Source organism: Schistocerca piceifrons, chromosome 6, assembly GCF_021461385.2.
Source record: "Schistocerca piceifrons isolate TAMUIC-IGC-003096 chromosome 6, iqSchPice1.1, whole genome shotgun sequence".
Classification (NCBI taxonomy): domain Eukaryota; kingdom Metazoa; phylum Arthropoda; class Insecta; order Orthoptera; family Acrididae; genus Schistocerca; species Schistocerca piceifrons.
The window spans coordinates 178,396,715-178,410,603 of NC_060143.1; positions in this window are offsets into that span (position 1 = coordinate 178,396,715).

Genomic DNA, 13,889 nt, shown 5'->3' on the forward strand with positions numbered 1-13,889 from the left:
CGTCGGATCCCGCAGTGAAGGATGGGGTCAGGCGACTGCAATTCTGAAGGTGATGCCAAACCATGAGACAGGCTCCCATAGTCAAGATGGGACTGAATCATCATGTGCTACAGCTGGAGAAGGGTAGACTGATAGGCACCCCATCTGATGTGACTCATGCAATGAAGAGCATTAAGAAGGCGCCAGCACATTTTCTTAAGCTGCCCAAAAACTGATGTGTCTCCACCATGGCAAGAGGTTCGCTGTCAAGATAAAGCCGGGCCTCAGGGTGAACAGTGTGACACCTGCAGAAATGCATGATGCTGGTCTTGGTAGCTGATAAATGGAAGCCATGCATGACGGCCCGAGGCTGCACCCTGCGAATAGCGCCATGTAGCTGCCGTTCAGCAATCACAATGCCTGTGGAGCTATAATACAGGCAAAAGTCATCAGCATAAAAGGAAGCCGATACGGACGTTCTAACAGCTGCCGCTAGCCCACTGATAGCTACTAAAAAGAGGCAGTCACTCAGGACAAAGCATTGCAGGACCCCATTTTCCTAGAGTCGGGAGGATCTATGGGAGGGACCAACTTGCACACGGAAGGAACGAAGCGACAGGAAATTTAGAATAAAAATCGAGACTGGGCACTGAAGACCCCACCCATGAAGGGTGGTGAGCTTGTGATGCCATCATGTTGTATCGTATGCATTCAGCATGTCAAAAACGACAGCAACCAGATGCTGACGACGGGAAAATGCCATGCAGATGGCAGACTCCAGGCAGACCACATAATCGGTGGCAGAGCCGCCCATATGGAACCCACCCTGAGACCCAAGTAGCCAACTCAACCTCTGGCTCACCATGCGTTCGACAACTTGCATGGGATTTTAGTGAGGCTTATGGGGTGGTAGTTGTCCACCTCCAGTGGGTTCTTGCCTGGTTTCAACACGGGGAACTCACCCTCAACCCAGATACAGTTGAAAGGTCAACGACGCGTCATTAACAGTTCACCGAGAAATGTTTGAGCATCTTATAGTGGATGCGATCCGGCCCTGGAGCCATATCAGGGCAAGCAGCTACGGCATTTTGGAATTCCCACTCACTGGATGGAGCACTGTATGATTCATGGTGGCACGTATGGAATGAAAGGCTCCGATGTTCCAACCACTCTTTCAGGGAGCAGAAGGCCAGTGGGTAACTTGTAGAAGCAAAATGCTCTGCTAAGAGTTCTGCAGTCATGTTGGAGTCAGTAAAGACTGCTCCATTCAGGGTAAGTCCAGGTACGCTATGGGGGTATGATATCCATAGAGTCGCTGAATCTTGGCCCAAACCTGTGATGGTGGAGACATACCTTTTCCTGCACTTCTGCTTCCATCAGCAAATAAGGCATCGGGCTCGAGCATGGAGCTGCTTAAAGGGAGTGAGGTGGTCCAGTGACAGATGACACTTATGACGTTGGAGGGCCCGCCTGCTGTTGCAAATCACCTCAGCGATCTCTGGTTACCACCAAGGCACAGTCCTCCACCGAGGGGACCCAGAAGAACAGGGAATTGCAGATTCTGTTGCAGAAACGATGCCAGTGACCTACTGCACTAGTCGGCATGCAGATGCCAGTGGACGGAAGTAGAAGGCCAGGGCTGCAGACCGAGAGATCGATGGCTGAGTACATGCCCCACACTGAAATGTGTCGAGGCACCACTATTTGAGAGGGAAAGGTCGAGCAGTGCCAACACTTGCTCAATGATCAATGACAGTGCCTCGGCCTGTTGCCACCAATCCACCCCACAAAGGGTCATAGGCATTAAAGTCGCCCAGTAACAGAAAAGGTGGCGGCAGTGGGGCTATTGTGCAGCCAATATATTCTGTGGGACATCACCATCCGGTGGAAGATAGAGATTGCAGATAGTAACAGCCTGAGGCGTCTACACCCTAACGGTGACAACCTCTAAAGGTGTTTGAAGAGGGACACACCCACTGTAAAGTGAGTTAAGGATGGCTTCTCATAACAACCCCAAAAGCCATGGAGGGTGGGGGTTCATATCGCTGGAAACCAAATTTCGAGGATAGCAATGCAGAACGAAGGGTGAAGGCTGAGAAGTTGCCAGAGTTCAGCAAGGTGGTGGAAAAAACCACTGAAGAACGACATCGTCAGCAGCCGAAAAAGGCATGAAGGGACTAAGGAGGCAGATGACGCCAGTGGGTCATCTACCGCTACCAAAGGAGAACCTGAATCCAGAACCATTGCGTCTGAGGTAGAGGTAAGATTGAGGTAGTCGGTTGACGCCAGAATCTGCACCTCATCGTCTGATGCAGAGCTGGTGGGTAGCGGATGTGGTGGTCGGGGTGCCACCGCGATTTCCTTGGTCTTAGGGGTCTTCATTATTGACTTTTCTCGCTGCTCCTTTGGTTTCTCTGGGTGGGAGCGCTGCACAGATTCAGTCTGAGGAGGATCGTGAAGCCCTGCACCAGGTGCTTCTGGACACTACAGCCACTGGCAGGCGTCATCCTTCCCACTAGGAAGAAACCCAAGAGACCCCTTCCGAGCGAGAGGAGCTGAAGAAGCGGTACACTTCTCTGGTTTAGAAGTGGGGATGGGCGTCCTCGATGCTTGGGAGCGTGGGGTTGCTCCTGAAGTAGGTGGTGCAGGATTAACAGGCCCACACCATCAAGGGGGCAGTGTAGTCTTACAACACTGAGAGGTGACCTGAATTGGTGCAATGGATGAGGCTGGAACTGCAGTTATAGCAGCGGCGTAAGACGTTGTCATGCCTGTCGGATGGAGCCTTTCAAATTTCCTTTTTGCCTCAGTGTAGGTCAGAATCCTACAGTCTGCTGAGCAAGGGGAAGGGTGCTCACTGCAGTTGACACAGATGGGAGGCGGGCACATCATGGACTGTTGGTGTGGGATGGACGACCACAATTTCGACATATGAGGCTGAAATTACAGCGGGAAGACATATGGCCGAACTTACAGCACTTAAAGCACCACATCAGGGAGGGGTATGTAGCCTGACATCATAGTGGTAGACCATCATATTCACCTTCACAGGTAATGTATCACCGTCGAAGGCCAAGATGAAGGTACTGGTGGCAACCTGATTATCCTTCAAACCCGGGTGGACGCGCCGGTTGAAATGGGCACCTCATCGCTCTATGTTGGAGTGCAGCTCGTCATCGGACTGTAAAAGAATATCCCTGTGGAAGATAATACCCTGGACCATATTTAAGCTTTTGTTAGCCGCGAGTGCCATATGATTGTTCGCCACCTGGGTTACTTCCCTTCAAGTGGACTCTCACAACATTCCACTGTTTCGTTTATGTCAGCCAGCGTCAGTAGTCTCATTGGCGTGTGACGTTACGTGTTGACGTGAATATTTAAGTTTAGTTGCTTTGTTCGTTCGATACGTTTTTGCCTGGGTTAGATTGCTAACCATTGAAGAACGTGTGTTTTTAATGTAACAAGTGTTCAAAGCTGGCAGTAAATACACAGTCTGAGTTCGTCGAACATCTAATTCAGTTTTCCTGGAGACAACATGGCCACATCGCGATAGTGAGCGAAATTTGATTAACAAATTTCGAAGTACGGGTTCAGTGACAGATGCGCCTAGAAGTGGTCGTCCTAGCGTTTTGTCTGACGATAAGCTGTTCGATATTTCCGATAAAATGTCCACGAGTCCGAACAAGTCAGTAAGAAAACTCACCGAGGAAATCGACGTGGTGTTGGGACGGCCCACACAGCTGTAAGGGAAAAATTAGAACTTTTCCCATACAGAGTGACCGTGGTGCAAGAACCGAAAATACTGATCATGACAAGAGACTACATTATTGTCAATGGTTCAGAAATTTCGTTCAACAAAATGGAAGATATATTCTTAATGAATCGTTTTTCACTGATGAGGTTTGCCTTCATTTATTCAGGTACATGAACTCGCAAAATTCTCGTATGTGGAGTACTGCAAATCCGTTGTGTATTCTAGAGGAACCACTTCACTCTGTGAAAATAGGAGTCTGGATTGCAATTTCTAGACATCGGATTGTGGGTCCCATATTTTTCAACGAAACAATAAGTGCACAACGATGCTACAGTGACATTCTGTACCCATTCACAGAAGAACTTGGGTCAAGTGAAATACTGAACGGTTATTTTCAACAAGGTGGTGCAACCGCACATACAGTTCGTGTTTTAATGTCACTGCTAGCTGATGTTTTTGGTGATTGCATAATTTCAAAAAGACTGTAGCCTCCACGATCACCTAACTTAACACCACCTGACTTTTTCTTCTGGAGTGCAGCGAAAGCAACTGCCTATAAAAACCATCCAAAATCCATCGATGAATTGAAAACTGCAATATCCTCTTTGACTGCTTCCGTCACAGAAAAAATGTTACAACTTGTGTTTGGAAATATGATTAGACGAACTGAATTGTGTATTCAACAACAGGTGGGACACTATCAACATTAAATGTAAAAATTTGTAAGTAAAAATTAAAAAGAACCCTCTACCACACACCGTCAGGTGGCTTGCGGATTATGGATGCAAATGGATGTAGCTGTAGATGGGGTGAGATAGTAACAGAAACATCCCCCAGCTTGTCACAAGTGAGTAATTCCCGTGACTGGGCAGAGGAGGATCTTTTGAGCAAGACTGACCCAGATTGCATTTTGGACAAGCCCTCCACCTACCCAAACTTGTCCTCTAAATCCTCTACAGACAACTGAGGCCTCATCGTCAAGAAAGATTCTCCATCAGCTCTCGTACAAACTAGGTACTGGGGCGAATAAGTCTCGCTGCCATTTTTTGCCTTTCCCTCCTCCTGAGGTGTGGTCAGGAAGGGGACCAATTCGGGGTCATACTCCCGCGCATCGAAGTGAGCCCTCAAACGCTTAGAGACTGCTGGCGGCTGGCCACCAGGAAGAGAAAATGTGCCACATTTCATTGCGTATCATCTGCCTTGATACCACCCACTCCGACCAAAGGCCTTCCCCACGGGCGCCACCCAGCCGCAGCAAGGGCCACCTGGTGGGATGGACATTGCTGGGAGTCCCGATGCCCCAGGGAGATAGACATTTACTCCTTGGCATACGTGGGGAGTTAACAGCACAGGAATCAGCAGAGCGATCCTTTTGTTGTCAGGGGGCTACAACCAACAGGGTACATGGCGGCCCCACCACAACAGACTGGCTACTGTGCTGGATTTCAGGCGCAAAGAAGTCCATGGGCGCCGTCGGCACAGAAAGTGACACTGCATAGTGCATGGCAGAAAGCGCACCCAGTAATGTATCCTCGAATGGAGAATGAGCGGGACTGCAATACGACGACGAGAAATTGAGCTAAATATCTCAACACACTATGGATATGATGCACGATGTAAGGCGCCCTTCCGCAATTGGCTCGCTCTTAAGGAAAATTTGGAAATATGGTGGTCACACACTACAGGGGACCATCACATAAAGACCGAAACGTGTGAGAGTCTCCTTTTAGTCGCCTCTTACGACAGGCAGGAATACCTAGGGCCTATTCTTACCCCCGAATCCGCAGGGGGACCTGATGATACTGTGAACAGCTGAAAGCAAGGGGAAACAACTGCCGTAATTCTTCCCGAGTGCATGCAGCTTTACTGTATGGTTAAATGACGATGACGACCTCTTGGGTAAAATATTCAAGAGGTAATATAGTCCTCAGTGTGGGTCTCCAGGCGGGAACTACTCAAAAGGGCATCATTATCAGGAGAAAGAAAACTGGCGCTCTATGTGGAATGTCAGATCCCTTAACGGGGTAGGTAGGTGAGAAAGTTTAAAAAGGGAAATGGCTAGGTTAAGGCTAGATATACTGGGAATTAGTGAAGTTCGGTGCCAGGAGGAACAAGACTTCTGGTTAGGTGAATACAGGGTTATAAATACAAAATCAAATAGGGGTAAAGCAGGAGTAGGTTTAATAATGAATGAAGAAATAGGAGTATGGGTAAGGTCGTACGAGCAGCATAGTGAATTAATGATTGTAGTCAAGACAGACACGGAGCCCACGCCTACCACAGTAGTACAAGTTTATATGACACCGAGCTCCGCAGATGACGAAGAGATGTATGATGAGATAAAAGAAATTGTTGACATAGTGAAGGGAGACGAATATTTAAGTCATTGGTGACTGGAATTCGATAGTAGGAAAAGGAAGAGAAGTAAAAGTAGTAGGTGAATATGGAATGGGCTAAGGAATGAAAGAGGAGGCCGCCTGGTAGAATTTTGCACAGAGCATAACTTAATCATAGCTTGCACTTCGTTCAAGAAACATGAAAGAAGGTGATATACATGGAAGAGGCCTGGAGATACTAAAAGGTTTCAGAGAGATTACATAATGGTAAGACAGACAATTAGGAATCAGGTTTTAAACTGTAAGACATTTGCAGGGGCAGATGTGGACTCTGACCACAATCTACTGGTTATGAACTGTAGACTAAAACTGATGAAACTGCAAAAAGGTGGGAATTAAAGGAGATGGGACCTGGATAAACTGACAGGGGTTGTAGAGAGTTTCAGGAAGAGCATTAGAGAACGATTGACAATAATGGGGGAAATAAATACAGTAGGAGAAGAAAGGGTAGCTTTGAGAGATGAAATAGTGAAAGCAACAGAGGATCAAATGGTAAAAAGACGAGAACTAGAGAAATCCTTGAGTAACAGAAGATATATTGAATTTAACTGATGAAAATAGAAAATATAGAAATGCAGTAAATGAAACAGACAAAAGGAAATACAAACGTCTCAAAAATAAGATCGACAGGAGAGATGGTTAGAGGACAAATATAAGGATGTAGAAGCATATATCACTAGGGGTATGACAAATACTGCCTACAAGAAAATTAAAGAGAACTTTGGAGAAAAGAGGACCACTTTTATCAATATCAGGAGCTCAGACATAAACAAAGTTGCAAGGGAAAAAGGGAAAGGAGAAAGGTGGAAGGAGTAGATAGATTCGCTATGCAAGGGCGATGTACTTGAGGACAATATTATGGACGTGGAGGAGGATGTAGATGAAGATGAATTGGGAGATTTGTGTTGTGGCCACATGTAGTAAGCGTTGCTTCACACAATGGAGAATGGCAAAACATAGGCATGAAGGCAACTGGCAACTGAGGTGTTGCAAAGTAGGCAAGCACAGGCAGCCTTGCTGACAGCAGTAGTCTACGAACAGACTGACACAAGGACGCACACAGACCGAGCGCCGAGCGGAGCCTGGAGAGTGCTGCGTAAGGGGAAGTGAGCCCAGCACGCTAAGTTACGCTGAAATATGCTGCGGGAGTAATAACAAAAAGCTACCATCGAGGGTAGAAAACGTCCTCCTGCCGGATATAAATAGTGGAGCGCAGGCGGCAACAGACAGAAGCCATTAGGATGCAGTTCGGATCTGAGGACGGATGTAGTCCTTGTCCGAATGTTCAGTCTTCGTAGGTGACGATTCCGAAAGTCTGTTCCAGCTTGCAGGAGTCATCTGTTCGCCGGCAGATGCCAACTTCAGCTCTGGAGGTCGGTCTGAGTTCGGTCGGCACCATGGCTGACTAACTACAGCGAGAACTTCCAGCAGGACTGGCCGCAGCGCAGTCTTGGTCACAGACACTGCCAGGGACTGACACCTGGACTTCACGGCAACCCAGCCCCACGGCGTGCCGTCCGTCCATGACGGGACCCCGCGGAAATCGCGACTGACGGCTTCCCAGCCGCCGGTGCAGCAGGCGCCGGCAGCTGACCTCACGGCGACGGGGCTCCGTGGGCATGCCCGTACTGCGGCGCCGAGCGGCGACGAGTTCATCTCAGCTACTGGGCATCCTGGCTTCAGCGGAGCACTGGTGGCCTGAGGCTCCCGAGTGCGGTCAGCGGCGCTCGTTGCGCTCATTGTCCGAGAATCTACACAGCAGCAGCCAGGCGGAGGGATCGGCAGGGCTGGGCAGCAACGACGAGGGAGAAATTGTAAAGAAAGTTCAATAAATAATTATGAAACTCCACGCCATTTCAGTCTTCGGCGCAGCCACTGTGTCTGCTGCTAACAAGTGGTGCAGAAGTCGTAACATACGATACTGCTTGAAGAGTATGACAGAGCACTGAAAGACCTGAGTTGAAACACGGCCCCGGTTGTATACAACATTCTATTAGAACTACTGATTGCCATCTGGTGAGCAGGATGTATGAGACAGGCGAAATACCCTCACACTTCAAAAATTATATAATTATTCCAACCCAAGGAAAGCAGGTGTTGACAGAAGTGAAAATTATTAACCTCTCCGTTTAATAAGTCACGGCTGAAAAATACTGACTCGAATTCTTTACAGAGGAATGGAAAACCTGATTGAAGCTTACCGCATGGAAGATCAGTTTGGGTTCTGTAGAAATGTTGGAACACGTGAGGCAATACTGACCCTATGACACATCTTAGAAGATAGATTAAGGAAAGGCAAACCTACGTTTCTAGCATTTGTACACTTAGAGAAAGCATTTAAAAATGTTGACTGGAATACTCTCATTCAAATTCTGAAGGTGACAGGGCTCAAATACAGGGAGCGAAAGAGTATTTACAATTTTAACAGAAACCAGATGGCAGTTATAAGGGTCGAGGGGCATGAAAGGCAAGCAGTGGTTGGGAAGGGAGTGAGACAGGGTTGTAGTTTATCCCCGATGTTGTTTAATCTGTATACTGAGCAAGTAGTAAAGGAAAATAAGGAAGAATTCAGAGTAGAAATTAAAATCCATGCAGAAGAAATTAAAACTTTGAGGTTTGTCGATGACATTGTAATTCTGTCATAGACAGCAAAGGACTTGGAAGAGCAGTTGAGAGGAATGGATATTGTCTTGAAAGGAGCTATAAGATGAACATCATCAAAAGAAAATTGATGATAGTGGAATGTAGTCGAATTAAATCGGATGTTGCTGCGGGAATTAGATTAGGAAATGAGACATTTAAAGTTGTAAATGAGTTTTTCTATTTGAGGCGGAGGATAATTAATGATGGTTGAAGTAGAGAGGATATAAAATGTAGACTGGCAACAGCAAGGAAAGTGTTTCTGAAGAAGAGAAATTTGTGAACATCGAGTATAGATTTAAGTGTCAGGGAGTCGTTTCTGAAAGCATTTGTATGGAGTGCAGCCATGTATGGAAGTGAAACATGGACCATAAATAATTTAGACAAGAAGAGAATAGAAGTTTTCTGAATCTGGTGCTACAGAAGTATGCTGAAGATTAGATGGGAATATCACTTAACTAATGATAAGGTACTGAATGGAATTGGGGAGACGAAAAACCTGTGGCACAACTTTACTTTTTAAGGGATCGGTTAGTATGACATGTTCTGAGGCATCACGGGATCGCCAATTTAGTATTGGAGGGCAGTGTGGGAGGTAAAATTAATGTAGAGAGACCAAGAGATGAATACACTAAGCAGATTCAGAAGGATGTATGTTGCAGTAGGTTCTGAGAGATGAAGCAGCTTGCACACGATAGAGTAGCATGGAGAGCTGCCTCAAACCAATCTCTGGACCACAACAATAACAACAACAATAATGTGTATGTTTCATGAGTTCTCAAAGATCGACTTTGAGTCGTAAGTGCCCGCAAAAATGTTGTGGTGAAAGGGAGTGCATCATGACAGGGAAAATAGAAATATGATTACAGTGTTTATTACGTGTGATGTATTTATTTATTCTGTTTTGTGCCTGTATAGTGTAAATTGTGGGAAAATGCTCTGGTGGATCCCTTTTTATGACAGACAACAGACGCTGGAAAATCTGAGCCATATATTTTACTTTTTTTCGTGAAATTTAGTAGTATCAGATAATATTTCTGTGATAACATTAGCACATTTGTGTACCTACCAGTATTCAGGAGCTAATGTTTATTGGCTTAGACATTATATTTGAAGCGTTATGTTTCTTAAGTCATTTGTGTTCATTACTTCTCAATTTGAAAGAGTAGTGGCCTTTAATGTTATAAGAGCATGGGAGACAAAACCTAAAATTCTGTTAATATAATTAATTGAAAAATTAAAAGAAATCTGTACAGGAACTGCAAATTGAATGATATCTCTTGAACATTTTGATTTTCGTAATGAAAAACTATAAATAATCGATGGAGAAAAAGGAGGAGACATAAAATGACCTAAATCCTCTAGGCTGTCCTAATACTCGTCAGGCGGCGATCCTAGTGTTTCCAAAATCGTGGTTTTGATTATAAAAATTACAGTCTTGAAAATAAATTGCCGTAGGGAATGTGTAACGTACCCCTATGAGACATACGGTATCGATGGCAGAGAGTTTACTATTTGCGCTCGAGGTCGGCCTCTCCGTCGGATGGCGGAGGTAGGGCGCACAGGCTTGAAGAGATCAGACACGGACCATATCATTCGGTGTTTTTACGGGCACGTGAGGCAGATGGAACTCTCCTGGCAGATTGCTCAGTAATGGGCAAGAGAAACTGTGGGCAACTCCATGTGTAATGATCCGTATTATCTATTCTGCTAGTGAACTAGCGTTGACTTACGGCAGCGTGGTCTCCGTTGTGAGAAGTGTGTTCGCCCACCAGCTTAAAGCTCGTAGCACTGTGCGGAAGCAGGCATACTATTCCGACGAGTTAGCTCTGCTTTGTTATCGTGCTGTTCTGTAGCAGTGTCAGCCTGAAGACAGATTCGGCACAGGCTAGGCCAGTCCTCTGTTTTGATTTTACCGCGGGGTCATGATGGGTGAAGAATCAATTTGCTAGTCATTTAAGCTATACTTCGTGGCTCGATTATTCATGGTGATCATCTGCTGCTGCAATCTTATAGAACTAAAAATGCGATGATTGCGCTCTTCATAAACATCAGCGGCGCCTCTTGCGGTGGTGGCTTCTTTATACACTACTGGCCATTAAAATTGCTACACCAAGAAGAAATGCAGATGATAAACGGGCATTCATTGGACAAGTATATTATATTAGAACTGACATGTGATTACATTTTCACGCAACTTTGGTGCATAGATCCTGAGAAATCAGTACCCAGAACAACCACCTCTGGCCGTAGTAACGGCCTTGATACGTCTGGGCATTGAGTCAAACTGAGTTTGGATGGCGTGTACACGTACAGCTGCCCATGCAGCTTCAACACGATACCACAATTCATTAAGAGTAGTGACTGGTGTATCGTGAAGAGCCAGTAGCGCGGCCACCATTGACCAGACGTCTTCAGTTAGTGAGAGATCTGGAGAATGTGCTGGCCAGGGCAGCAGTCGAACATTTTCTGTATCCAGAAAAGCTCGTTCAGGACCTGCAGCATGCGGTCGTGCATTATCCTGCTGATATGTAGGGTTTCGCAGGGATCGAATGAAGGGTAGAGCCACGGGTCGCATCACATCTGAAATGTAACGTCCACTGTTCAAAGTGCCGTCAATGCGAACAGGAGGTGACCGAGACGTGTAACCAATGGCACCCCATACAATCACGCCGAGTGATACGCCAGTATGGCGATGACGAATACACGCTTCCATGTGCTTTCACCGGGATGTCGCCAAACACGGATGCGACCATCATGATACTGTAAACAGAACCTGGATTCATCCGAAAAAAATGACATTTGCCATTCGTGCACCCAGGTTCGTCGTTGAGTACACCATCGCAGGTGCTCCTGTCTGTGATGCAGCGTCAAGGGTAACCGCAGCCACTGTCTCCGAGCTGATAGTCCATGCTGCTGCAAACGTCGTCGAACTGTTCGTGCAGATGGTTGTTGTCCTGCAAACGTCCCCATCTGTTGACTCAGGTATAGAGACGTGGCTGCACGATCCGTTACAGCCATGCGGATAAGATGCCTGTCATCTCGACTGCTAGTGATACGAGGCCGTTGGGATCCAGCACGGCGTTCCGTATTATCCTCCTTAACCCACCGATTCGATATTGTGCTAACGGTCATTGGATGTCGACCAACGCGATTCACAATGTCGCGATACGATAAATCGCAATCGCAATAGGCTACAATCCGACCTTTATCAAAGTCGGAAACGTGATGGTACGCAATCCTCCTCCTTACACGAGGCACCACAACAACGTTCCACCTGACAACGCCGGTCAACTACTGTTTGTGTATGAGAAATCGGTTGGAAACTTTCCTAATGTCAGCACGTTGTAGGTGTCACCACCGGTGCCAACCGTGTGTGAATGGTCCGAAAAGCTAATCATTTGCATGTCACAGCATCTTCTTCCTGTCGATTAAATTTCGCGTCTGTAGCACTTAATGGCCAGTAGGGTAATATGAGCAAACTGTGCTACGTTTGGCGTAATTAAGTTTGTTCAAAAGTTATTCTCCTTTAATAACTATTTTATTCAACGTTTGTTTTCATTTTTAACATCTAGTTAGTGCAACAGATTCTCCATACGTAGGTCAGGTTAAAAAATTTTGTGAACGTGGTTAAGTTGGTTTCTATTGCAGTGTCGTTCCTGTTAACATTTAAAAAGAGTTGCTGCTATGCTTCTTGTACCATTTTAGTTAAATTCTTTTAAAGTAAGGTATCTTTTAAGGGATTTATCCTTTCCTTATTTACAAGAGAATTTTCGTTTATTTAATAAGACTGGCCCGGGCAGTGGGGTGGGTTTTATTTAAGGGATTAACAAATCCGCGCTGAAAGGTTGTCTCCTCTGTTTTCGAAAACTAGCCGTTCTGTAAGCGTATTCTATGCTACGTGCCTAATGGCGGAAGCTTCTGGCATTATGTTCGTATGGCGGATAGTTGCGCCCGTTTTGCTACAATGTAAATGGATCAGAACTTAATTCTGTCATATACTTGAATTTTACTTGATCGTCATTTAGAATCTATCATTTTTAATAAAGAGTGGATTTGTTAAACTTATGGTGCCTGGGTTACTGTTCTAAACCGTGGTCATCATAAGAATAAACCCGATGTAAGTACTATACGGTGTACTCTTCCGCGTTTGCCTGAATCTCACTGGATTTCGTTACGGTGGTTGGGAGGGGGGGGGGGGGTGGGTGGGTCGAGAGGGTTGGCAGAAGCCAATCTGCGTATCTGTGTCCAGTACAGTCGAACACGATCATAAGGACACGTTTTATGCCGTGTTACACGTGCATAAACTGAGCGATAATATGGGATAACAGCTTTACCGAGGAATGTAACTTCGAGAGCGCTGGCCAACCAACTTGTCCTACTAATCTGCTATAATGTGAGCGGTTGCAGTTCACACACAAAAAGCGACGAGCAGAGACAAGCATCAAATCTTATTTACTTTTTTAAGAGAATGAAATAATATTCGCCAAAACTCCAGCATTAACACTCGCTTCTTAAGTGACCGGACGGAAAGCAGCGCAGGTGTAAAACTCAGGTTGCCCTTTTCTCACATGATATACTACTAAATATGGATGAAGAGCAGCAGGGAGATTCCATATTACTAGATTCTCTTTCTCACGTAACATAATACTTCAATTACAAACAAGAGTGAAAAGTCTTGTCTTGAACCCTTAGTAATTTTTCTGAGCGACCTATGTGTGATGCAAAAACATACTGCAGGGATTTCACCGTTTTGTTGAATTCTGAAGCTACTGACGGTGTTAATTACAATGAGTCGTCTGGTAACCTCTCAGCTCTTCCTTATCCGAATCAGACAAATACATTTCAGTTCTGGAACTGTTATCTGTTACGCTCATAACGAGTCGACCAATAACAGAATCCATGAAGCCAACCATGCGCCGCATTTTGTCCTCTTCTTCTATGAGGTGACGTTCTATAATCCGCCAGCGTTCGACAGTGACATGTGAAAAAGTTGCATGCGTTGGTTCCAGTACGTCTGGCAGCGTAACAGTCTTGTGATTTCCGGTGACAAATCCCTTACCTTTGTTCCAGATCCGTTCAGTTGGGTTCCTATTGTAATGGTGCAGTGTCAAATGTAT